The sequence below is a fragment of the Amphibalanus amphitrite genome, unplaced genomic scaffold (genome assembly GCF_019059575.1).
Source record: "Amphibalanus amphitrite isolate SeventyFive unplaced genomic scaffold, NRLGWU_Aamphi_draft 000043F_arrow, whole genome shotgun sequence".
NCBI lineage: Eukaryota > Metazoa > Arthropoda > Thecostraca > Balanomorpha > Balanidae > Amphibalanus > Amphibalanus amphitrite.
Genome location: NW_024881539.1, coordinates 890090 through 917564, shown reverse-complemented (window position 1 = coordinate 917564; position 27475 = coordinate 890090).

Below are 27475 nucleotides of genomic sequence, written 5' to 3'. Positions count from 1 at the left end.
AACAATCGCGAATGCGGCGCACTTGTGACAATAAGCAAAGGTCATTATAGTGTTACGACCATACGACGTACGGGAATGAGTTATCAGCTGTCTAATCGTAGACAACACAATGTCGAGCCTTAAAGGTAGTGTGCCAGCTTTCTTGGACCGTATGGAGTTAATGGCCCAGATAAGGAGAACCGGATTTTTAGAACTTATCCATACCTTCAAAACTCATGGAAACGTCTTAAATTCTTCAAATTTTGAGTACCCCAGTGCGAAATTCGTCCCGACGGGTTGTCGGTCGTACCCCAACCACATTTCACACCACTATGAACAATAAATGCACACACTGAAATCGCTATTATCGATATGCTCATCCAATCAAGTTTCGATAAACCCGTTCATCATCAGCTCCTGCGGTTTCGAACACGCCTGTTAGGTGGCTTCTGATGCTCGTCGAGGTCGGAATTTCCAAATACGCGTGGTGCGTCGGGCCGCGCGCTCTGACTTCGGCCAAGAAAAATGCGTCAGCTGATCATTGTCATTTCTGCCACTTGCGTGTGGTGAAATGGGGTCATAACTAATAAGACGGCTTTTTCATATCAATTATTTTACATAAAATCATATTTCAAACCATAAATAATGTTCGACAGCCAAATAAAAGAAACAATACCAATACGGGCTTACAGTTTAAGGCTCGACATTGTGTTGTCTACGATTAGACAGCTGATAACTCATTCCCGTACGTCGTATGGTCGTAACACTATCATGACCTTTGCTTATTGTCACAAGTGCGCCGCATTCGCGATTGTTGCCCGACGCCTGTTTGCAGGTGAGCCCACTACAGTTGTTATACATATCTAAAAACCGAAAAACTTTTAGGCGAAAAAGGCACTATTCCAGGCCCATTTTTGATTTTTTTTGCGATATTAGGTAAAAACAGAAGCTTCTTATCCTAGGAAAAATAAAATGGGAAATCTTTCAAAGGTGGCACACTACCTTTAAACTGTAAGCCTGTATTGGTATTGTTTCTTTTATTTGGCTGTCGAACATTATTTATGGTTTGAAATATGATTTTATGTAAAATAATTGATATGAAAAAGCCGTCTTATAAGTTATGACCCCATTTCACCACACGCAAGTGGCAGAAATGACAATGATCAGCTGACGCATTTTTCTTGGCCGAAGTCAGAGCGCGCAGCCCGACGCACCACCACCGCACCACAAAGTATGAGCAGAAGCCGCGCCCAAAGCCAGGGCCCCGGTAACGTGAGGTAGCCGAGTCGGGGCAGCGTGCGCTGACCCAAGCCGGGGCCGCAGCTTTGGGCGCGGTCTACCGCATCCCCGCGGGCAGCCCCGGGCTATCACATGACACCGGGAGGACGCGCGGCTCCGGCTTGGGTCAGCGCACGCTGCCCTGACTCGGCTACCTCACGTTACCGGGGCCCTGGCTTTGGGCGTGGTCTACCGCACCACCTAACAGGCGTGTTCGAAACCGAAGGAGCTGATGATGAACGGGTTTATCGAAACTTGATTGGATGAGCATATCGGTAATAGCGATTTCAGTGTGTGCATTTATTGTTCATAGTGGTGTGAAATGTGGTTGGGGTACGACCGACAACCCGTCGGGGCGAATTTCGCACTGGGGTACTCAAAATTTGAAGAATTTAAGACGTTTCCATGAGTTTTGAAGGTATGGATAAGTTCTAAAAATCCGGTTCTCCTTATCTGGGCCATTAACTCCATACGGTCCAGGAAAGCTGGCACACTACCTTTAATTTGGCATGTCAGGTCAAGGCCGCTCAGTTCACGAAATTGATCGAATTGTCCCCCAATTGTCTTGTTGAGTCCATTGATAGTTTCGCCGTCTCGCTAGCCCAGTTTGATTGGGAGTTGTTGACGAAAAATTCGAATTCCAGCACTCAGCAGTGACTCGGAAGTTTTATATTAACCCTCGCCGGCACAGGGGGGGGGGGGGCTGTTGCAACCCCCTAATATTTTTCGCGAATAACTCGCGTAAAAAGCAGCCGATCGCGACGAAACTTTCAGTCCTCTCGCATTGATTCATTTTACACCTACCCTGAAAATTTTATGACCCTGACCCAAATGACCTTTGACCTGTGACCTCTTTTCCGAGACCATGTTTGGCCGGAATCGCGATTCGGCGTATGTCGGCTCGCATTAGCCGCGCGTTTGCAAGCTTTTCGTGGTTTCAAACGTTCAAACATGTGATTTGATGTTGCTCCCATGCATTAGGGTGGGTGTCAAGGTCATCTGAAGGTCAGGTCAGGTCATTGACCTTTAATGACCTCGGTTTACTTTTTCGAGTTTTACATGTTTCTAGGCTAGTTTTTGGAGCTGATTTCGAGTTTAGCAACCATTTGAACATTTACGAAGTCGTTTTGGTGCCTTCGTAACATGTTACGAAGCTATCAGATGCGGTTGACACGTATTATGAATACCTGTCACAACCCCTACCGGTTGACCTGACCTGACCTGACCCGATCTGGTCTAAATGCTTAAAGACATCATCTCTGATCAAAAGTAACACGATATTCGTGATCAGCACCCCGAAAACCCCTATGACAGCCACACTTTACGATTTTCTAACAGGTCCCGATTTTTCCGATTTTCGGGTCATTGACCTGACCTGGAAGGTCACCCGATGATCTACGACCTTAAAATTGGATATCATCGGCTTCCTCTCGTGACGGGCAACGCGCTCGTTTCTCCCCCGAAGCTCTAGCTCAATCAGGGGCCAAACGCGAGGTTGGGGTCGTACCCCCCTCCCCCTTGTGCCGTCGAAGGACGCAAAATGGACTGTGCCGGCGAGGGAAAATGACCTAAGGTCGGTCATTTTATTGACCTCCCCATTATAAGTCAATTGGAGAAAAATCAACTCCCTGTTTTTTTTCACTAAAACGCGTCGGAATGGCCCAATTTACCATGAATGACCTCAAATTTCGTTGCCGCGGTTTTTCCGCTATTTACGAAAAATCTCAGGGGTGGATTTTTAACCCTACCCTGTAGGTGCGCGGGCTAAAAATCAAAGAGAAACACGTATTTTTAGTTTTTCCCAGTGTCCTTTTCTTACCGATAGTACCTACGTATATAGGTACAGAACATTTATATCAGTAGACCTATAGCAAGTACATACATATGTACATTTTATTTTACAAAATTGTTATAAAAACATAATTTTTCATGACCGAGAGCAGTGTTAATTTGGCTGAGCTCTACTCACAAGAAAACTTCCAACATGAGCAAAATGAGCATAAAGTGGCAAAAAAAAGACAGAAAAATGAATATGAATGTTACATCATTATAAAAACAAAACAAAGACGTGACGGTTGGTACCATGAATCAAATTACATACCTATGCACGTAGTATGGCACCACCAATATCGGATATCAACGCAGAAAAAAAAATGCGTGGTATAAGTATTCGAAGGTCGAGCATGTGAGATGCTGCTGTAATCGGCGAATTTTCCGTTCCTGACACCTCTCTCGCTAAACAAGGGTGAGCACTGAAGCTCACAGTTTGCCCCTATCGGCGGCCACTGTGTGTCGAATGCCGCACTCACGTCGCATTTCGTGCCGCCTTTCCAGCCGCGCGGCCAATGCTGCACGGCTCATTCACTTCCGCTTCATTTGTGGCGCACGCCGCACAAGCGCCACATCTGTCGACGAGCAGCACCCTGTTGACTAATGACTCGGCCCGCACATCACATTACTACCGACACATTGACTCGCTCGACACCGCTGCTGCCGCTGCGGCTGTGGTGTGTGGTCGTGGTCATAGTGTCTGGTGATGGTGACGGTGGTGTGTAGTGATGATTGTGGTGATGCTGGCGATGGTGGTGCCGTGCTAGTGGCAGAGTGTCTGGAGTGGCCGTTTTTTGTGGATGAAAATGGCCACGTGGAGGCTTACCTCTGAGTCAGGGTTGTATACCAATCAAGTCGATTGAATTGATTGATTTGATTCAACGCGTATTTTGAGTTGATTGGATTGAGTCGATTGACTTTTCGAGATGACTGGTTGACTGACTCGTTTGACTTTAGCGACTGGTTGACTGATTTGATTCCTGAAAATTAGAGTGACTCGTATGATTGGGTCGATTGAATGGAAAGTTCAGATAAGTTTTAGTTGACGAAAAATAATGACACCAATTGATGACATCAAAGATCACAAAACTACACTGAAAACTGCTTGTCATCACAACTGCAATATGGGGTAGATGGCCAAATAAAGAACAGGCCTAAACAAAGTAAACATGAACAGCCAACTTTGACTTTCAACTGCAATAACTGCTCCAATCCTGTGATAGAACCTGGCGATGCACCTACCTACCTTTCTGCACTCAGCAGGAAACTTTTTTTTTAATCCAGATGATAAAGTGCAAGGCCCTATATACTAATCAAGTGTGATTAATTAATAATTCACATCTCCACATCTCCTCAGAAACAACCCACTGAACTCTATAAATATCTGAAACCCCTACAAAAATAACTGAAACAAAAGCGCCGTTTTCGTCTCGCTAATTACGTTTACGTAAATTAATAGCTAATTTGCTGCATTGTTTAATTTGCAGCAGAACGTTTGTTGATCCTTTTCTCCTGAGAGCCTAAGCATAACATACTTAATATATTTCATTTTTCTTAAAATAATTTACCGAATATTATTAAGTGGTTTTATTTCAAATGAAATAATAATTAAAACGAAATTGGTGCTGTACAACCGATTTATTTTATGATGATCTACCATACTACATGATAATCAATGACGTCATCTTCCCAAAAAATCAAAAGACGTAGAATAAGGATTTATAAAAGCTTAGCATACTTATCGGCAAAACGTTTTCTTTGTTTTTTCGCTTCGCAGTCGCACCGTGCCGTTTTCGCTTTTTAATTTTCCTTTTCCTACTTCCTTTGTCCTTAACTTATCCTGTGGTTCCAGAGTCCCTGTCCTTTCCATTTCCTTTTAAATATATTTTTAATGCTCATCCCTATCCCCCAGTCCTAACAGTTTCAAATTGTATTGCAATAAAATGTTTTGAATTTTTCACATATAACCTATCTACCTTCGTTGGTACTGTTGGTAGCCAGTGACACATCTAGGCAGGTAAGTAGGTACCTACCTGCTTTCCTGCTGTCTTCATAAAGCATACCTAATGAAGTTGTCAAATTTGTAGCACATTTTCAACACTTTCATATGGTGTCAGTGTGGCATGAAACCTAGCTAGGTTCATTATGTTTAGGGTTCAATTCAGAAGAGCTCCGCATAACTCAAATAAGAGACAGACGGGGGCTTTACATGGGGTAGATGGCCTGATGACTCAGCTGGAATATGGCCAAAATTAAATTGACAACTTTTAGGTGAAAGGTGGTGATTTGGGTTAAGGGGTGTTTGTTGAAGTCAACTACTGGGTTATTTTGCACCCATTAAATGAAACTTCTGCTTCAATTCTACCCATTGAACCTCAATATCATGATCCACCTGTCCATCACTAGGTATCCTTCCTTATTACATAGAAACTTTGAATAGCATGGCAATTAATAATTTTAAATGACAATATTTTTATGTTTCTTCTGTAGGTAGGTAGGTAGGTAGGTACACCAGACTGCTATGGACACTTTTCCAAGTTGGTGGGGCAAAAAACCTAATGTATATCTTGGTTTGAGTCGTTTGATTGAGTTGATTGATTCCTTTCATTGTCGCGTTTGAGTCGATTGAATCAATTCCCGAAAACTGTTCTGACTTGATTGATTTGATTGGTTTCCCAAATTTGTCGTGATTGAATTGATTGCTATTGATTGAGTCGTATACAACCCTGCTCTGAGTTTTTCCTTTTTTAGAGTGGTTGAGTGGTCGCGGTCTGGGTTTGCGATTGAGATTTGAGAGACTTTCATATGATAAAGGATGGCTTCAGCAAATATGCTTTTTCACAAACACATTCCATGTACACCGCTGCAGTTTTTGGACGCCGCCGCCGGTGCTTTGTGCTGAACCGAGTGGGTCGGCGCGGGTGACGGTCGTGTTTTTGACGTGTGCCTGTGTGTTTTGGGGGCGTGTTTGCCGACACCCGGTGGCGATGACAGACGAGATGGCCCGGACTGGATGTCACGCTCACGCTCGGCGACCGTGTTTGTTCAGGGGGCAGGCTGCGGGGGACGCCCAGAGACGGTCTGGGGGCTGCGGTGTAGCAGCGCCGGCCGGTGAAGGTCTGGGGCTGAGGTAGCAGTGCCGAAACGGACCCAGATCTATAAGCTGAGGCACCGATCAGTTCCGGGTCTGGGGAAATGATACCTTTGTGGCTCAGTTACCAAATGTGGTGTTTGACATCGATGCACTTTTTGGCCATGGCTGTCCTCGACGGCAAAGGGACATAGGTTCACACGGGTCTCTTGCAGTTCGCTCCTTCTTCGATATTAGCCGTTTTCACGACGCACTATCTGCTGAATGCACCTAATTTGACCAAAAAGAGTATGACAGTTGGCTTTGCCACCAAACCTGCCTCTACTGCTTCTGACAGCCACCGAGCTTGCCTAGCAAGAAACTTTTAATTCACATCATAACCTCCTCTTGTAGAGGAGTAGTAAAGAATGAAAGAAGGTCACATATAGTGAGAAAGAGATAAAAGTTGCATTCATCTGCCCTTCAGCACAACTCTTTCATCATAGACAGTCAGTGCGCCAGTCGGTGCTGAACAGAACTGTCTCATCTAACTACTGCCTACTGGCAGGTCCCGCTATTAGGTCCGCCTGTCGCTGCGCCACATATCGTGCGATTCCACAGAAGGGGTAAAGGCGGCTCCAGTCGCGCAGAAAACGCCGCCACTCTTTCTGCCTCATTGGGTCTTTGATCCCTTTATTTTGATCAATTCGGCTACCATGCGTTAAAAATTACCTCGAAAAAACAGGGGAGGGAGGGAGGTCGGAGTCGGGCCGGGTTAGTGCAGCGTGGTGGAGAAACGGTAACATCTGTCGCAGCAGGAGAGAAGGGTGGGAGAACGGGCGATCTCTGAACGCTGGGTGGCCGGAGCGCGGCCGATTTAGCCGGTGATGGAACAGCGGACAAGTGTCAGACGATGCATGCATGACATGAATTCTGGTGGGGCAGGATTCCTTGCATGCCTCGTGCTTCAACGTAATTCAAAACAAACTGGCTTCTTATCAAATGGCGGAGTAGTTACTTCGAAACAGGATATGCTTGCAACTTTGTGTGTGTTTCATGTCTCGCAGTTCCATTGTGGATTGTCCAATGCCTATCCACTACGCAGTCTCTATTCAGTGCTCCTTCCAATCTTGAAGTCTGTTCAATGTCCCCCGTGCGATGCATTCTTTTGTGGCCTAGTCACCGACCACAAGTCACCATCTCCCCACCGACCGTGCGACCCAGGCGTGCGACTGGTCACCCACCGGACTGCGGTCACTGGGCTCTCCAGCGGCGGCGGCGGCGGCTCGACCAGTCTGATCCTGATGTTATTACTGACTGTCGGCGCCATGTCGCCGCTCATTGTAGCTGTCTGTGTCGCGCCACACCGGCGCCGAGGCGCCCGAGAGTGGCCGCAAAAAGCCACTCGGCATCGGCGCCGGGCGCCGCCCGCCCCGGCCAGCCGACCCGCCCACCACCCCCGCGGCCGCGGCAACTGCACGAGGATGCTGATCATGCAGAACATGCATAACAGCAACTGGGACCCTACGGGACATCACTGGGTCATACGGGGTGATATAGGACACTGCAGGACCCTTTTAGGTCCTTCGGGAAACCTTTGGGGCCTTTCTGAACCATGCACTGATTCCTGTTGGATCACTCGAAAACCTTTGGGTTTGCTTCAATCCAATTCGATCCCATCAGAAATGAATGGGGAGCGACTGGAGTTTGAACGTTTTGAACACCATCGAATACTATATAGGACTGGACTGAATCCTAAGGGGACATTTTTTGTCCTTCTAGGCCTAACCAAGCCCTATATCAATAAGATTGAGCACGCGCTGAGCCCACAGTGGAGCTAACACAGACTCGGAGCTTCGATAGGCTCTCACGTGGTCCACCGTTTCTCCCAGACTTCCTGGAGCCTTCCCAGATGTTCCCACGTAGTATGAGCCCCCGGCTAATCCTCTGAGGGGAAGTCGAGGTTTAGCTCAGCGCCGGGAGATGCGGTACCTTGTCCCCGTTCCTAGCTATCCGACTGACTGGAGCCAGCCAGAAGCTGGACGATCACGAGCCTGCAGAAAAAGCCGTCCCAGCTCCCAAAAACTGGTGGTGCCGGTCATTTGTGGACGGCAGACGGCGCCAGCGACCGGGCGCCGAGACGGGGCCGTAAATATCAGGTGGTCGAGATCGGCAGACTATAGCACTCACGGGTACATACACAGGCGCCATAGGCCGGAGTCACGGTCTGGTGTCACAGGTCACTGGTCAGTGTCACGGTCTGGTGTCATGGTCTGGTGTCCCAGTCAGAGGCCATAGTCACCACTCACTACGATCTGCTCACCGATGCCCCAAAGCGCAGGCCGCAGCAGACAAAAGCTCTAATAAAAAACTTGTTTGTGGCTGCATGTGATCAGCCATGAGTATCCGCAGGACAGTCTATTTGGGAAATGTTTTTTTTTATAACCAGTGGACAAGCCAATGCAAATTGTATGCAGCGTGATCGTCCGTTACCATCGGCTCTATCATCACTACAGAGTCTTCACGAACTCAGTCGGCATTTCTCTGTGAGCCAGTCTCTTCAGACATTTCTCAGCCTCACCCAGAGCCCCACCGTGAAGTTTTGCCGGCACCACCTCCGCCATCCATCTCCATACAGTCCCGGTCGCACGTTCCCGACCGCCCCTGTCACTCTGCCGGGACCACCCTCCTCTCCCTCCCTCTCCCTCCCCGGCCCATCCCCCACCGGGCACGGTGTTCGATTTCGGGCAGAAACCCTCCTGTCCTGACCCAGCAGGCCTGTTTATTTGCAAGGTCAGAAGCGTTCGGTTCCTCAGTAAACATTCAGACACGGGGGTCGGGCGGTGTAGGACAGGGGACGATGGCAGGACGAGGGTAGGATGGGCGGGGAGGAAATCGGAGCGCACGGGACGGGAATCGGAGCAAGCGGGGAGGGAATCGGACCGAACAGAATCGGTGGGGTGATGACAGAAATCGAGTAGGATCGGATCTGGTGGAACGGGTAAATGACCGCGTATAGGCAGGGCCGAACGGGCATCGGACCAAGCTCTAGTTGGATGGGAAATGAATTTTGGTTCAGAAATGGACGGAACTTTAATCGGACCAACAAGTTAGGGCGGAACGGGCCGAAAACCGAACCGGATAGGGTGAAAAATGACCCAGAATGGACGGATTAGACTGATAACTGACCAAAAGAGAATTCCGGGTAAGACAAGGTGACAAAGTTTGGAGATCAGTTGATCAGTCGACGACGGTCGTGGTGTGTAGAAACGACTGGGAATGATCGATTGAGTGGTCAGAAAAGATCGCGGGTGGTCTGGGTGGTCGGGTCGTGGCGGCAAATGATCAGTCTAGGTCTAGTCTGAGGTAATGGAACCGGCTGACCGGGGATTTGGCCGGGGTTAGCCTTTTCGGCAGCTGATTACTCGGCTGTTTTGGGGGCCCCGAGGGCGGTGACAGACCGCCGCCCATGTCCAGACAGTAGCAAACAGGGTTCCAATCAGCGCTCCCAGGCGAGGTGCTAGTATAATTAGGGCCAGGACGCAGCGGGGAGCGACGGACAAGTTGACAGGGGACACGACAGGTACGACGTGGTCAAAACTTACCACCCCTAGTCATGATCTTGTCTTGGGTGGTTGAACAGGAACATAACTTATGCAAATAATCCCCAGTCGCATTAAATTTATGCAATGGTATGGGAACAAACTTATCAGAGTAGGGAAAAACTTTTGTAATGTGCACTTTTGGTGTTATAACAGCGCAGAATGAACCACACACAAAAAGGTAGGACTCTGATCTGTGCCAGCTACTGCTTCATGCGTAAAAGTAAGGAAATTTAGTTATTTCATATTTTCTCCTTAACTCATTAACGCCGAGTGGCAACTATAGTTGCCATCTACAAAAACCTACTGCTGAAGGCAAGTTAATGACGTCAGAACAGCATTTGTGGGATGCCTAATCAGCATAGTCCCTTCTCATCATGATCAGACGGTTTTAGTCACGTCCTGTGCGCAACATGCTTCACAAATCAAGAAATAGTCAGACGTTGCAGAGACGGCCGCCATATTGGCTTGACGGTCCCGAAGAAAACGACGCTGTTTTTCCAGAGTGTCCGGTATTTCCGAGCATTTTCGGCTTATTTTGATCCAGAAAGGATGTAGGCAGGCTACCAGTGTCTCAAAACTTGAAAGCACTCTACTCATTTGTAGTTATTTGTACTAGATTTGTACTTGGCAACTATAGTTGCCACTCGGCGTTGGCGTAGTCAAAAATATGAGCGGTTCATAGTTAAATAGTTGTATTTACGGATATACTGTAACGAAACATATGTTATTCAACCAGACTGTCCCCGTGTATACCTTGGGACATAGTTACATGGACTTTTGCAAATAAATTAACAATTAAGGTAGAAATTAATTAAAAAATACATGCATGTCTATACATTACCATAGTGAACCCTACCCCCATCCATTGTTTTCTTGGTCTATTCTCGACATTGTTAAATCTGTTTATGTTTATCATCTACTGAAGATATTTTTGTGGAATGGGATGCAATCTCGCTTTCTCTTTCCTCTCTCTCTCTCTCTCTCTCTCTCTCTCTCTCTCTCTCTCTCTCTCTCTCTCTCTCTCTCTCTCTCTCTCTCTCTCTCTCTCTCTCTCTCTCTCTCTCTCTCGCTCTCTTTCCCTGTTCCTCCACTGGCGGATGCAGGAAACATTACGGACATTCATAGCTCACAGAGTCCGACTTGCCCGATTTTGTTTCGTTTTCTTTGTAAAGAAAGAGAACTAAAACGGCATTTATACGATAAAGATTGCCTACGATTGCACAGTAATGCATTTATAACAAACCGAAATCCGAGAAGTTTAGGTACGAGAATTTTCAAACCCTGCTGCGTGTGATATCACCTATCACCTTTCTGGATAAACCAGAGTCGCTCTCGCTTTCTATGTCGAAGACTATGCTTTGCTGGTTTTTCCTAGCGTTCGTTAGTCGCGCCACTTGCAGTATGCATAACCAAACTCAGGCATGCTCATCTGCAGGCACCGTGCCATGATGCTAAATCGTGTGACCAGCTCGTGTTTCAATTTGGAGGGGCACGTAGGTATTAAGCCTATTTGCATCAACAAATTAAGTTTTTAGCATCGTAAAGACGCTGTATGACGTTTACAAACAGGGACCCATAAACGAAAGCTCCCCCACCTCCTCCGCTGAGCTCCCATTGACGCCGATTATGACCTTGACACAGTCGTGATACCGAATTGATTCCGATGAAGCTGCTTGCTATCTGAACTTTCACAGCAGATGCTGGTGATTCAGCTGAATGAGACGGTGGAGGCGGCTTTGTGCTTTGGGTTTCGTGCGAGGATAACAGCACACGAAACTTTAGGTTACGATCACGTAGCTGATGTTGTCTCATGGGACTGAATGAAAATTGTGAACCAAAGGCGAGACATCGCCTGACTTGGGGCAGTGCTGATTCCTGGCACTGCCAGCTGGAAACGAGGAAATGGGGATTCAGGTGGTAGAAAATATGTGGGCCTGTTCAGTTGTCCTAAACTAGATGAAATTGAACTATATTTTTATGACACGTGGAATGTGTTCAAGTGCAAGTAGTGGTGGTCGCCTTGTACTTACACCACTTTTACTCGTCAATCAACATATCCCCCTTCTTATTCTGAAGTACAACCGCCAGTGTGTGCTCGAGTCGTGATCACGAAAGGGATCCAATTTGTCCAGACTCTCGTCCGAACAGTCTAAAAAACATTCGAAGGCGAACGGATTTACTGGTTAGGTAAGGACAGCAGAAGTACGTACGTATGCGGGAATCAGAAATATACTATACAATTCCATGGCTCCGGTAGGCCTGTAATCAGCGTGCTCGCAAATAGGCATGAATAATCGAGTTGCTTTGTACCCCGAGTTTTTACAAATGTATCATACCCGGTAGAAAGTTTTGTGATAGGACGGTATACCTGCCATCAACCATGTACGAGTAAATAGGGATCTGGTGAGAACTACGTATGAGATAATATGCATTCTTTGTTGAATTGTTTTCGAGCAGATTTTATTTATGCATGTCAAGATAAATGGTTAAAAAGGACTGGTAAAGAGCATCTGCTTTGGTACAGAAAAACACTTATTGATGGATAAATGAACTGTGTTTCCTGGATACCAAGGACTGCAGCTGCTTTGGGCACAGGCTACAGGCTTATACCATAGGGCATAGTGTAGATTCCACTACTTAGACGTAATTATCTTATTAAAAATTTATATTGAAGTGGCGTAACCACTTTTTTCTGTTTGGAAATTGGATTAAGGCTCGTGGGGGATAAGTTGGGACATAAATAGATTCAATGCATCCCGGCGATTAGTATTTGTTTAATGAAAAGTTACGATAGCGGCAATTTTTGACTACGCCAACGCCGAGTGGCAACTATAGTTGCCAGTCCAGAAATATATGCTAAAAATATTTTTATTTTTCAATACACCGTATGTGCATTTCTAGTGCATGTAGAAGCACAGGGCATCAAGAAAAACTGCCGAAATTTGCCCACGGAATTATCGTCGTTAATGAGTTAAACGTAGTCTCCTCTCCATCCTCTCTGAATACATTCCATCTGCCTCGTTCCATACTTCCTATTCATTCTTTATTCTTTTCACATTTTTCCTTGCACGGAGGCCCCCAGTTGTGGCCTCCGGCCAATGTATCAGCACTATTCGCGGTATTCAGTTGCCACTAATATGCGCTGTGTATCCGTTCCACTCGAAACTGCCACAATGGGTTTGCGGCAACAATACCACATCCGCAGGTCGAATGGTGGCCGCTCTCTGCCGGCGGCCGGCGCTTTGTAAATCTTTTTACGGCCCTCGGGCGCTGTGTGGGGTGCGCCTAATGGCAAACTCCGTCTGCTCGATCTCCAAAGGGGTCCCGGCGCCGCCGCCGCCGCCGCCGCCGCCGCAGGCCGCACGCGCCTCTGTCGATATCGCTGTCATTGCTCGGCGCCGGCGACGACCCCCAATGGACTGCGGCACGTGACCCGGCCGCGTGCCGCCGCCGCCGGTCACGTGATCGCATTGTCAGCTGACCAATTGGTCCGACCGGCAACAAATGAACTGACACACGCTCATCGGCGGCGCGCGCGGCCGGCCACAATGCCGTAATGAGACGATTGTTGGGCGGCAGCCGAGCGAGCCGGCCGCGCCCGGCTCGTATGAATTTTAATTGTTGCTGCCGGTGTGCACTGGCCTGGGAGCCAGCCGACCTGTCAATCATGCGAATGGTGCACGCCACTCTGGTCCCCCGAGAGTGTCCTGGTCCTGGTTCTGGTCCTGTGGTTCTGGTCCCGGAAGTCTGATGGCGGACTAGGACCGAAACTGAGCAGGGATAGCAGCCTTCGATGACATAGCACGAGACCTGCAAAGCAAGAGCAGGACGGAGCAGGGCAGGGCACCACGTTGGGAGCAGCGGGAGGCGAGGGGCTGGTTTGTGTCGATGTAGATTGTATTGGACTCATAGGTGTCCTTAGCTGATTCCGTTTGAAGACGTTCGGAGAGTGGTGGATTATACATCTGACCACTCAAAAAGTATTTCAGTCTCCATTGAACGTCATGACCTAGCGCAGGTCTCATGACAGTGCTTGCCTATTATGTTTCTGTTGTCAGTCCTGTCATAAAGTAGGCATGTGTCGCATATACGAAGTCGAAATTATGCTACGCAGTTATGAGCATGGGACGCTAAACAGTCAATTTAATGTATGTTTTTTTTTACACTGTAGTCTGTACCTTCTGATGGATCCCAAAACGGTTGCTTATGCGTTCTTTCCCAAAGAATTTCCCAGTTTTAGAAATTCTACCGATGTTATTCGTACACCTTTTTGAGTTGCTGTTGAGCTAGAAATGTTTATTTCAATAGAGCATATGAGGAAAGTGGAAGCATTTCGCCATTTTTTGACGCTATGGGAGAAGCCAATGCCCTAAGTCTCTCTTTGGATCCACCAGTGCTGATGGCCGATATCTGTCACTTTAACACACAAACGTTATGAATTGTAAAAAATTGACTTTTTTGGACAGAAAACAAGGACAGCCATCTCTCTCTCTCTCTCTCTCTCTCTCTCTCTCTCTCTCTCTCTCTCTCTCTCTCTCTCTCTCTCTCTCTCTCTCTCTCTCTCTCTCTCTCTCTCTCTCTCTCTCTCTCTCTCTCTCTCTCTCTCTCTCTCTCTCTCTCTCTCTCTCTCTCTCTCTCTCTCTCTCGCTCTCTCTCTCGCTCTCTCTCTCTCGCTCTCGCTCTCTCTCTCTCTCTCTCTCTCTCTCTCTCTCTCTCTCTCTCTCTCCCTCTCTCTCTCTCTCTCTCTCTCTCTCTCTCTGGATTCCTTTTTTATTTTTGACAGCTCCGAATTTTTTTATTTCATCCACCGACCGCATATTTATTGGCATTCAAAAGGAAAAGTTTCCTTGCCTGCCAGGATCGGCCATCACTGCCAGCGGCGTTCCGTGCTCTGATTCAACTCACGGTTCCCGTTTTGCTGACGCCTGCGTCCACGGAGTAGGGATCCGGTGTTCACCGGGGCACTGGGACCGCTGGGCTGATACTGCGGATCACCTTCCAAGTTCCGGTCCAGTTCCCGCTGACTAGTCATAGGTTTCATCAGCTACCTACCTGGCTACCTGCCCGTCAAAAGGAGCCGTTGGGGGGCTTCACCTGTCTGCAGAGGACGTGGATTTTGGTCACATTATTAGCTCGTACTAAATCGAAATGTGGTAGAACATTCAAAACCAAAGCACATTTGCGTTTCTTGCAGTCCCAGACACATATCCAATCACAAGGGCCATATAATTGTTTTCCATGTTTATCGTTGCTAAAGGGTCCTTTTCTAACCTTATACAGCGGTTGTTATTGGAGACTGCTAAAGTATTCAGGGTTACATTTATGTTACGTCGTTATAAAAAAATGATTAAAATAGATGCTTGTCTTGTTTATCTAGAAGTGTTTATGTTTATTTTAGAAGGAGATGGAGCGTCACTGCTGCGTACAAAATTCTTCCACCCTCCCCTCAAGTAAAGGCCGCTGCAAGAAATTCGTGTGATTGAACTAATGAGAAATGACTGTTGATTTATCAGATTAAATACACTATCGAACGGTTTCACTTATCTTACCTTTACATCTTATGCTTATAGGTACTCCATTGTTGTTCCATCAGGGGGAAATTGTTGGTTTCATGGGTCAAGTGAATGGCATAAACAATTAATCACATCTTAGGTGAAATTTAAGTTTTTCTAAAATTTCATGACAATATTGCATGCACGATTGCGGTCCTTTCTGCAGCTCAGTCCATTACGGCATGGTTTTGGTGGGCTCGATATACTGAGTTATAGAACTTCATAATTAACCCTCGCCCGCACATGGGGGGGGGGGGCGGTTGCCACCCCCTAGGTAGTCTTTCTGCTCTGGCACTCGACATTTTTAAAGCTAGAAGGCTGATTTTTCGTATAGCTGCTCCTCTATCCTTTCTTGATGTCCACTGAAAATTTCAAGTTTCTGTGATTTTTGGTTTCGGAGATATGACCTTGTTTTTCAGGTCATGTCATGACCCAAATGGCCAATTCTCAACATCTTGCGTTTGCTATGGGCCTTGTGAGCTTTTGACACCTTGATTTCGGCCTTTTTTGCCAGTCTTACCTCCCACCTGTCATGGAACATGCTGTTCGACGATGTACAGGTGTCAAGGTCAGGGTCAAGGTCAACCTAGGTCATCTAAGATAATTGCGTTTTAGGCAAGCTGAATTTACTTTTTGTGAAGTTTTTTGACTGCATTTTTGGTAAAAGCTTCTCAGATCATGATTTCATGTAGGTAATATGGACACATAAACAATCGGTGCACACATCAGTATACACACAGACACACACAGACATACAAACACATATAATTGACCTTGACCTAGCTTGACCTAAAATGACCTCAGCAGCAAAAATCTGGTTGGGTAGTGTGACAAAGAGGTTCTAGCTGGCTTGGCACCAGAAAACGGCATCGTCATCGGTATATGATAAGCAGCGCACTTAATATCCAACGGTGACCCAAAACAGCAACATTTCTTAGTTTGACCTGACCTGGAAGGTCAATGACTGACCTGAGAAGGTGAAACTGGGTATCATTGGATTCGTCTCTTCCCAAAGAATCTTTTTGGTTTTTACCGCTAAGCTCTATCTCCAACAGGAACGAAATGGCGCGGGGGGTGGCAACCCCCCCCCCCCCATGTGCGTTCTAGGATGGGAAAATGGCATGTGCGGGCGAGGGTTAACTGAGCGATTTTGGCACAAAACCAAATATCAGTCCGGATTCCAGGAGTCCAAAATAATGTACATCTCTTTGAAGCTCAATTTCGAGGTCTGTCTCTTTTGCCATTGTTTACCGCCATCCCTCCACTGGTGGTGGCTAGCACGGCGGCAGCAGCACCAGAATCAGAACCAGCGAGTGCCGGCGGCAGACAGCCCACCCAGCCCCGACCAGCCGCCGAGCAGCCGGCCAGAGCTGCCCTCTCCGGCCGGCGCCGGGCGCCGTGCAAACGCGCCACGCCAGCCAATCAATACAGAGAATGCCCGGTTGCCATGGCGACCCGGCGGCGTTACCTGCCGGGCCGCGGCGGCCGACCGGCGGCGGCGGCGGCGGCGCTCCGACCGCAGCCGTCTCCGCCGAGGGACCACATCTCAAGCCTTTCGGGGGCCGGCGGTCAGACCACGCGCTATCGACACTCGGCGTCGACGGGAGAGGGACAAAGTGTCCGAGATAAAAGGGCCACTGGTTCGACTCTATTTCTATCAGACTCGAGGATAAAGTAATTGGATGATTTGAAAATGTACTTAGGAATGGATTCTGGGTGCAATTAGGCGCGCTAGGTGGCGTTTATAATAGCCTGGAGGGGGACCATGGGACGTCTCGAAAGGCAAATGATACCGTCCTCCCGTGTGGTTCGTGTTAAATAAGGCAATTTCACTTTTGACCTCTGTGGGGTCTAATTAGTCAGGGACTAGGGCATAGGCGGCGGAACGGGGAGGGCACCGGGGCACCGTGCCCCTCTTTGATTTTGGCATTTTAGCATTAGCCCTATGGGCGTTGCATGGAAAGAATGGGACCAAAAGTCGACAGTGCCCCCCCCCCCCTTATTTGAAGGTGTTTCGCCGCTACTGGACTAGGGTGACTAATATGTTGAACAGTTTTTTATTGAAAGGATTATAAAACGAAAAATGAGAATGAAGGGAAATGATATCTTTCAAAACAGGCACTGGACAAGGATGAAAACATCATTTTCAAGTGCAGCTCAGCTGCACTTGAACAGCTGCCCGGTTGATCAATAATTAAGCTTTAAAACACAACGTCTTGATACCGTTTCGTTACCACCATCTCACCCAAATTCGCGTCAAAGTATTCATGTTCGATGCAAGAATAGAAGAAATGACGCGTTTTAACACCCTCAGGCACTTTTGATAGTTTGCAGGCGCAGGTCGAAATATATAGGTACCAGCATGATAAACAAAACGAATGCCGTGGTCTATGATGCCATAAATTTTGGCCTTCCAATTTTCAGATCCTTGTCATCTGTTTCAATTTCTGATAATTCTAAAGCGAAACCACAAGTCACGCACCTTTTAGATTATATTTTTTCGCCTACAAAAAAAAAAATATATTTACAATAAGTGCGACATGCAAGTGCAGCTGTCACTTGTATGCCAACTTTTACAAACCAATACAGGTCAAAAGGTGTGCGACGGAGTGTGACACCTTTTAAACCCTCGCCCGTCGGGAGGAAGGGGGAGGGAGAGGGTGATGCAACTATCGAGTCTTTTCGTGGATAACGTCAAATCGGCAGGACGTAGTGTCAATAAATTTGGCATCCTTTTGAAGCATTCTTTTGGCGCAACCTCTGAAAATTTCAGGTTTCAGTCGTTTCAGGTCAGGTTACCGTGACCAGGTGACAAATACCGGTACTAACATGGTGTAATATAAAATATAAATAGAATATAAAAGACGGTTAACTTTCTCCAAAAACCGACTGTCTTTATTCTCTCTCCAACCATCTCCCATTCATCGTTATTTTCCATCCACGTGTCTTTGCGCGAGAGCAAATTATCAGGCATCCGTCAATCACATGAAATACGTTAACAGCACTGAAAACAATTCAATCCAAGGCCCGCGAGTAAACCGGTGTTTTGCAGGTACCCCTATCCGCAACCATTTTTAACCACCCTCCCAGGAGTACAGTAAGGTCCCATTGCAGTGTAGTCGTCCCTGCTCTCAGCGGACTTATTCGCTGTCAGCGAATAAGTCCGCTGAGAGCAGGGACGACTACACTGCAATGGGACCTTACTGTACTCCTGGGAGGGTGGTTAAAAATGGTTGCGGATAGGGGTACCCGCAAAACACCGGTTTACTCGCCAGCCTTGGGTTAAATTGTTTTCAGTGAGTGAGGCACCATCGAACACCACCCCCTGACCTTCAAGGGTCACTCACTCTGCGGTGCCGAACATCCTCTACTGCACCTAAACACCACCCCCTGACTTCCAAAGTCGCTGCGGCCTCGAACGTCACCAATATGCCAAGGAGTCGTCGCATGGCAGTCACCACTGACGATCCAAATCTGGAGCTCTGCCTGGCTTCTGTCACCATCGGACATACTCAGGCACCGTTGGATAATTAATTAACCCTGGATCTGCACCGTCTTCCCCATCTGTTCTTCGGCATCTAACCGCACCACTGAAGAGTCTGGCACATCACCACGAGATAATCTTCCAAGCTCCTTCGAAGGCTTCCACAAAACTTCTTGTCGGACAGAAATCCGGTTGTCACATTTACGCCACTCATGCTGAGATGACAGGCACACAGAGCGCCATCTCACTGCATAGGGTTCTCCTCGAGTACCTCCACAGGCCCAGTCACCGACACTGCGGACGGCCGAGTGGGCGCCCAGCTGCACTCGTCGCCGCTGTAGAACTAGAAGCGTGTCTTCGTCGAGGCTGCCGCCGTTCGCTGCGGGCTCACCCTCGACTCACAGGCTTTGAAGTCATGCTCTTCTCGAAGCCTGAATCCACCGAGGTTCGCATCCTTTCCCATGTCTTTTATTTCCCTTGCAACAATCATCCACTATTCCGTTCGTATCGATCGTGTCGTTATACTCGTCATGGTGATCGTTAGCTTTACGTTTCTTTAGAGCCATTTTGCCATCCGTATATACCTACAAGGAAAAAGGCCGAAATAGCTTGTAATATAAAATATAAATAGAATATAAAAGACGTTTAACTTTCTCCAAAAACCGACTGTCTTTATTCTCTCTCCAACCATCTCCCATTCATCGTTATTTTCCATCCACGTGTCTTTGCGCGAGAGCAAATTATCAGGCATCCGTCAATCACATGAAATACGTTAACAGTGAGGCACCATCGAACACATGGTCAGAGTAAAATTCGAAAAATATAGCGGCATCAGAATGAGGAAGTTTTTCGTAATAGGGCTAACACGGTGACACCTAGCGCCACCGAATTTGATACACTCTTTGGCGCATCTACATATTTGACGCCCGCCCTGGGAGTTTTGAGTCCCAGTAAGCTCAGGTCAGGTCACCATGGCACGAAAACCGGTATATTATTAAAATAACACGGAAATTACACTAGTTTTTTTATGAATCCTAGAATTTTGTATCGATTTGATTTAAATTTGCAGGATGTGGTAAGCTCGTTGAGTGCCGTAACATAACATTGGTTACGTTTTTTTTTTAATTCGGCTAACCTGAGTTCATCTAGAGGTCATGAAAACTTATAAGGGGACATTTTTGAACGGCTCCAATTGTAAAAATATATGAAAGATATCCGGTCCATTTCAACGTTCTTGTGTTTTACTATCTCAAACTAGATCAATACGTGACTACGTTTTTTTTCCTGCAAGAACGCTAGGGTCAGAAGCAAGTTTTACCAAAAAAAGCCGCCTGCCGGAAGAGCGTAAGCGCGCTCGTAAGCGGGCACGTAAGCGGATAGGGCTTTATCGTTAAGCTCCGAATGTGAAGCGGTTTTTAACAAAAAAAAAAAAAAAAAAAAATCCGGCAGGCGGCTATTTTTCTGTTGGTAAAACTGACCTCTGGTCAACTAAGGTCAAATGGCGTCACACTACGTTTTTGCTGATAACTTGACCGGTGAAGCTAGAGCTTAACCCGCGCCCCACTGGAGGGGGGGCTATTCATAACCTCCCCCCTCCCGTTTTTCTGCAATAACTTCCAAAACACTTTACGCATCCACGCCAAACTTTCAGTACCTTCGGCTTCATCAATTTGACACTTTTTGTCAAAATTTGAACTTCGTAGCTACCATAGGTCGGCCGGAAATGACGTCAGAGTGACGTCATGTTCGGCCGATTACGACACAAAGCATTGAGCCACGGCAATCGCTCCCAAGAGCTCAGTTTTTAAGCTACATCCAATTTCTTTGCATGAGAGGACTGAGAATAAACTGCGCTATCAAACTGCTATCTCGGAATTTCAAAAGTTTTGAAAATTTTGAAAATCATATATAATAAAATTCAAAACTTTGTTTTATATTTTTTCAATTTTTTTTACTTTGCGAAAAAAACTGGAATATACGTGATAGAACACATGGTTATGACTTACTCTAGCAAGTTTAGCTAAATATCTTCAAAAATGGCCAAGTTATACGCATTATTGCAAAAAAATTCACAATTATAAATTTTTCAAATCAATTTTTCAGTGCGTTTTTGACATCGTAGGTCAATATAAATAGCGCCATCGTGTTTCTGAGCTCAAACATGCATCCGATAGACACGTTTTTTGTTGAAAAATTTCAACTTTTGAAATTTGACCTTTTTTGACCTGAAAGTGACCTGACCTCAGCTATATTCAGATGAAAATGGCCTCAAATGACACAGGCGACACCGAATTCGAAATCTATGGCCTAAATGGACCATAATACAAGTGTCACTTGACCGATTTATGATATAAAATTTCCGTGACATGTGATGACCTGACCCTGACCTGAAAATCAAAGTACCTACAAGTTTGGTACCCTCAGGGTAGGTATCTAAAGCATCTGTTCACGAGTGTGTAAACCAAAAATCAGCCTGATCTGACTTGTAAGACGGCAGCCAAAGCCTAAAATGTGAAGAAGCCAAACATCAATAATTTTTATTTTGACCTGACCTGTGACGTCATCGGTGACCTCGAGGTCAATGAAATTCGGTTTCGTTCGGCAGTTTTTCCGGGGCTATCAGATGCCGTTTGAATGTTGACGATCGGCCCAGTAGTTTCGGAGTTAGGAGGGGGCTATGAATAGCCCTCCCCCCCCCCCAGTAGGGCGCGTTTTACACAGACCCCAGTGGGGCGCGGGTTAATCTTTTTGGAAATTAGTGTACAAGGTGTACGAAAGTGCGAAGTTTGAGGTCAATTTTAGGCATAATCTTGACCTTAACCTAAAAGTTTAAGCACTTCAACGGATTTCTCAGATTCTCTTCTATCGTTGCTCATCCGTTTTAACCTGTTTTATGCATCGTACCGTCCTCTGGAACACTTACTGGATCTCATCAGTTTGAGATCACTACACATGTGACGGGTTTTTGCTTTTGACCTCCTTAACCTCTGACCATGGAATTGATCTCCTGAGGTCAAAATTTTTAGGTGCTCTAGAATTGCCTCGTAGAGGCCTTTCGCTTAGTGCCATTTTTGTTTCCATGGCTTCTATATTTACGGAGTTAGACAGGGGGTAAATATTGTCACCCCCGGGCTCCGCGGTGGTTGGAGTTACACCCGGGCCCGGCGAAACACGTTTAACGTGTTTTAGCGAAATTTTACACTTATGCCACCCAAACCCCACCCCCTTAATATTCACGTAGAGTCATCAAATTTGCACAGAGGGTTAAGAATGCCCTTAGGATGTCTCGTGGAAAGCTTGCAAAGGCCGCCTCTCACGGCTCGATAAGACCATTGGTTCTGGAGGTAATAGGAAGTCGGATCCAACCGCATAGGCGGTCCTCGGTACGGAAATGGCCCAAGTGGTCCCCGAATTTTCCTTCACCTGGCCAGGGACGTGGGTTGATGCAGCCAGTGCCGATGTTTTCTTCTCGTCTCAACGACCCGTCCTTCGTCCCATGCCGCCAGTTCCTCGTTCCAGCACGTTGCAGTTCCTCGTCCAGCTCGCCGGTCCCTCGTCCCACACCATCTGTCCCTCGTCCCAGTCCAAGCCTCTCGTCCCAGTCCTCCGATCTCTCGTTCCAGCTTATCGGTAACGCGTCCCAACATGTCGGTTCCTCGTCTCAGGCCGCCGGTCTCTTTTCCCAGCCCTCGGGTCTCCTATCCCAGCCCTTCGGTCACTCGTCCTAGCCAGCTGGTCATTCGTCCTATTCCGAAAGGCGCTGGTGCTTTTAGGTGTCGACTCTCTTGTCACTAGAGGTTGAAATGAACACCATTGAATTCCTTTCGGATTCAGTCAACGTTTTGTTTTTGGTAAACGATGGATTGAATACAGTTTTTAATTACTTAACCCTCGCCGGCCGAGGGGGGGGGGAGCGGGTGCCGCCCCCCCCCATAGGGTTTTTTAGCGATAGCTCCGAACACGCTGGCGATAGAGAGCTGAAACTTGGCATACCTGACCTTTGATCCAAGCCGGATCTTTTGACACCAACCGCATTTTTTGGGTCAGGTCAGGTCACTGACCTATGACGTCATAAGTGAACCTCTGCACGGTCTTCAGATGTCGCAACTTCGCAACGCCCTCACTGCCAGAGGAGATGTCACAGGGAAATGAAACTTGCAGGATCTAGTATCCATTATGAGTCCCACAACTTGTATATCTCGGATTTTTCCTAAAGGTCATATGAGGTCAGGTCATTTTCGTGACCTCACCATTATAAGTCAATGGGGAAAATCAAAAACTGCTATTCTGGCGCCGGGAACGATCTCTAACTATCTCAAGCACACAGAATCGTGATTTGATGCACTCCTTGCAAGGTTAGATGCGTCACTTTTGCAATGTTGACCTTGCGTGACGTCATTTATGACGTCATCAAGGTCATATTAGTTTTTCGTCAATAACTCTTGATCAAATTGAGCTAGCGAGTCGGGAAAGCCACCAATGGACTCAGGAAGACCTGCCGAATCGAATGATATGCGACATGACCTCTTTCGACCAGCTTCGTGACCTGGGGGTGCTGACCTGACCTTGACCTGAGGTCAACACCCCAAGTTGACCTGACCCGGACAAAAGTACATCATTCGACGCGCCTGAGCGAGACGAACACGATGCTGCCAAAATCGGCGCTCTGCGGCCGTTTTTTGCGAAGTTATTCACCAAAAACTGAACCGTACCTTGGGGCACTTGACCTGACCTCAGAGGTCACCGGTTGACCTAGGACCTTAAAATCGGGTACCAATCTCTGCGTCTCGTAACGGCGCACACGCTCGTTTTTTCCGCGACGCGCTAGCTCCACCAGGGGCGAAACGGCGAGGGGGGATCGTACCCGCCCCCCCCCCCCTCGGCCGGCGCGTATGTAGAAAACCAATAGGTCCGGCGAGGGTTAAACATGCAACGGCATCGGCACTCAAATGATGCCATTTCAGTCGAGGCACATCAGATATTTTACCAAATTTTGGCACAATCAATATTTACTTATTTTATATACCTAATCTCACTGGATTGGTGATGAAATAAATCGGTTGCGTTTTGCATATCGATATAGGTGTTGGTGAAGGTTGGTGATCGCATGACATTCATGACTGTTTCAACTTTCAGAGCTTCCACCAAACCCCGCGAATAAACAACTGCTCCGCCTGGAGCCGCGTACGATAAAGCAAACTCTCTGCGGGCGAGCGGGGGAGTGCTGACTCACTGATCTGTGTCCATAAAAGGGCCTGCTGTCGGCGGGTGCGGAAGCGCCGCTGGTTCCTAGCACTGGCAGTTATGACTGCTGGCACTGGCAGAGCGCTGCTGACGAGTGCAGTGACCGGCCACCCCCGCCTCCCCGCCCTCAGCCGCAGGTCCGTGGCATCCCCAGTAAACAACGCGGTACTCAGTATTGACTTGTATGACGGCTACAGGGGCTATACACGTGAGGAACGACGCACTGTGGGGCGACACTACCGCGGTCGACGGCGCCGCCCATCAACATCATATCTACATACAACCGCTGCAAAAACAATCACATGGCAAAAACACCGCCCGTGTCATGGCACGTGTCTACTGTGCGGTGACCTGTCAGCCCGCCCCGGGCGCAATGCCCGGCCGTGCCACCGCGGCAGAACCGGCCGCACCGCGGCCGATCACCACCAGAAACCACGCGCGCGCACACGCAGAGAACGCACACAAATGGACACATCGAGCGCAAATTGAGACGACGACACTCAAACGAGTACAAGAGCACACGCGCACAAGCACATTATACGTTAGCATCCCTGTACACAGTTGACCCAACACGAGATGGAGGTACCGACGTCTCCTGGCGCCATCCGATGATTGCACTGTCAACTGTAAAGTGTTGACCATTGGTAGGCCCATGCCTGCCATATACTTATGAAATACTTTGCGTTGAAATATTCCAAGTGTGTGAGGCCAAGTAAGTCACCATACGGTGGCAACGCTTTCAATAAAAATGAAACTGGCATCACACACATAAAAACTACAGAAATAAATCATTTTTTTCACCACTGAAAAATAATGACACAAGAACAATTAACGATACACAAAGAAAACACTCACTTCATAAACAGTAAAGCAGACGAACTGGTGAAACGAAAGACAAGTAGAGGTCAACAAGCAAGTTCAACTCAACCCAATGCACCCAGAGTTATTTTGGACGATACGAAAACGGTCATCAGTAGAAGTCAGTAGCTTACTGGTTTGCCTGTCCCGACTTACAGGCTGGTTAGAGAGTGTTCAGGGTTACCGGACGGTTACAGAGTATCCAGCTGGTTACCGGCTAGCTATAATGTCCAGGGCTACCGCTCGGATTACAGAACCATCAGAACAAAACGAACCTCAGAGTAGGGCAGTGGTTTAACTGCCGCTCGGTTACAGTTTGGTTACTGCTGTGGTTACCCCTCGGTTACAGAGCCAGAGAACCAGGGACGGCCTTAGATACAGACTGTAGAAGCCTGTGTCATGTGAAAGGAGCCACTCCGGGGCAGGGTTGTATACCAATCAAGTCGATTGAATTGATTGATTTGTTTCAACGCGTATTTTGAGTTGATTGGATTGAGTCGATTGACTTTTCGAGATGACTGGTTGACTGACTCGTTTGACTTTAGCGACTGGTTGACTGATTTGATTCCCGAAAATTAGAGTGACTCGTATGATTGAGTCGATTGAATGGCAAGTTCAAATAAGTTTTAGTTGACAAAAAATAATGACACCAATTGATGACATCAAAGATCACAAAACTACACTGAAAACTGCTTGTCATCACAACTGCAATATGGGGTAGATGGCCAAATAAAGAAGAGGGCCTAAACATGAACAGCGAACTTTGACTTTCAACTGCAATAACTTATAACTCCTCCAATCCTGGTGATAGAACCTGGCGATGCACCTACCTACCTTTCTGCACTCAGCAGGAAACGTTTTTTTTTTAATCCAGATGATAAAGTGCAAGGCCCTATATACTAATAAAGTGTGATTAATTAATAATTCACGTCTCCACATCTCCTCAGAAACAACCCACTGAACTCTATAAATATCTGAAACCCCTACAAAAATAACTGAAACAAAAGCGCCGTTTTCGTCTCGCTAATTACGTTTACTTACCTAATTAGTAGCTAATTTGCTGTATTGTTTAATTTGCAGCAGAACGTTTGTTGATCCTTTTCTCCTGAGAGACTAAGCATAACATATTTAATATATTTCATTTTCCTTAAAATATTTTACCGAATATTATTAAGTGGTTTTATTTCAAATGAAATAATAACTAAAACGAAATTGGTGTTGTACAACCGATTTATTTTATGATGATCTACCATACTGCATGATATTCAATGACGTCATCTCACAAAAAAATCAAAAGACGTAGAATAAGGATTTATAAAAGCTTAGCATACTTATTGGCAAAACGTTTTCTTTGCAGTCGCACCGTGCTGTTTTCGCGTTTTAATTTTCCTTGTTCCTACTTCCTTTGTCCTTAACTTATCCTGTGGTTCCAGAGTCCCTGTCCTCTCCATTTCCTTTTAATATATTTTTAATCCTCATCCTTATCCCCCCAGTCCTAACAGTTTCAAATTGTATTGCAATAAAATGTTTTGAATTCTTCACATAGGTACCTAACATTGACATGCCACGTCCAGAGTCGTAGACCGCTAAATACTTCAAATCTCTTCCTTCCCAATCTGACAACATCCCACGTCTCAAATGCACATTGTGTGGAAAGATTTTTTCAGGCTGCCCGTCAGTCTCTGTCTAACCGAAACCGTCACATGCAGGTTAGATATTTATTTCTTTTTCCCTATGGTTAATATGTTATTGATGCATATTATCCATTAAAATAGACATGGTGTAGGGTAAATGGCCAAATCACGAACACTGCTAAAATCCGAGCAGCCAACTTTCAACTGCAATATCTGATATTTATTGTAAATGGAGTTGGAATATGGCCAAAATTAAATTGACAACTTTTAGGTGAAAGGTGGTCCACCTGTCCATCACTAGATATCCATCCTTATAACATAGAAACTTTGAATGGCATGGCAATTTATAATTTTAACCCTCGCCGGCCGAGGGGGGGGGGGGCGGGTGCCGCCCCCCCATAGGGTTTTTCGCGATAGCTCCGAACACGCTGGCGATAGAGAGCTGAAACTTGGCATACCTGACCTTTGATCCAAGCCCGATCTTTTGACACCAACCGCATTTTTGGGTCAGGTCAGGTCACTGACCTATGACGTCATAAGTGAACCTCTGCACGGTCTTCAGATGTCGCAACTTCGCAACGCCCTCACTGCCAGAGGAGATGTCACAGGGAAATGAAACTTGCAGGATCTAGTATCCATTATGAGTCCCACAACTTGTATATCTCGGATTTTTCCTAAAGGTCATATGAGGTCAGGTCATTTTCGTGACCTCACCATTATAAGTCAATGGGGAAAAATGAAAACTGCTATTCTGGCGCCGGGAACGATCTCTAACTATCTCAAGCACACAGAATCGTGATTTGGTGCACTCCTTGCAAGGTTAGATGCGTCACTTTTGCAATGTTGACCTTGCGTGACGTCATTTATGACGTCATCAAGGTCATATTAGTTTTTCGTCAATAACTCTTGATCAAATTGAGCTAGCGAGTCGGGAAAGCCAC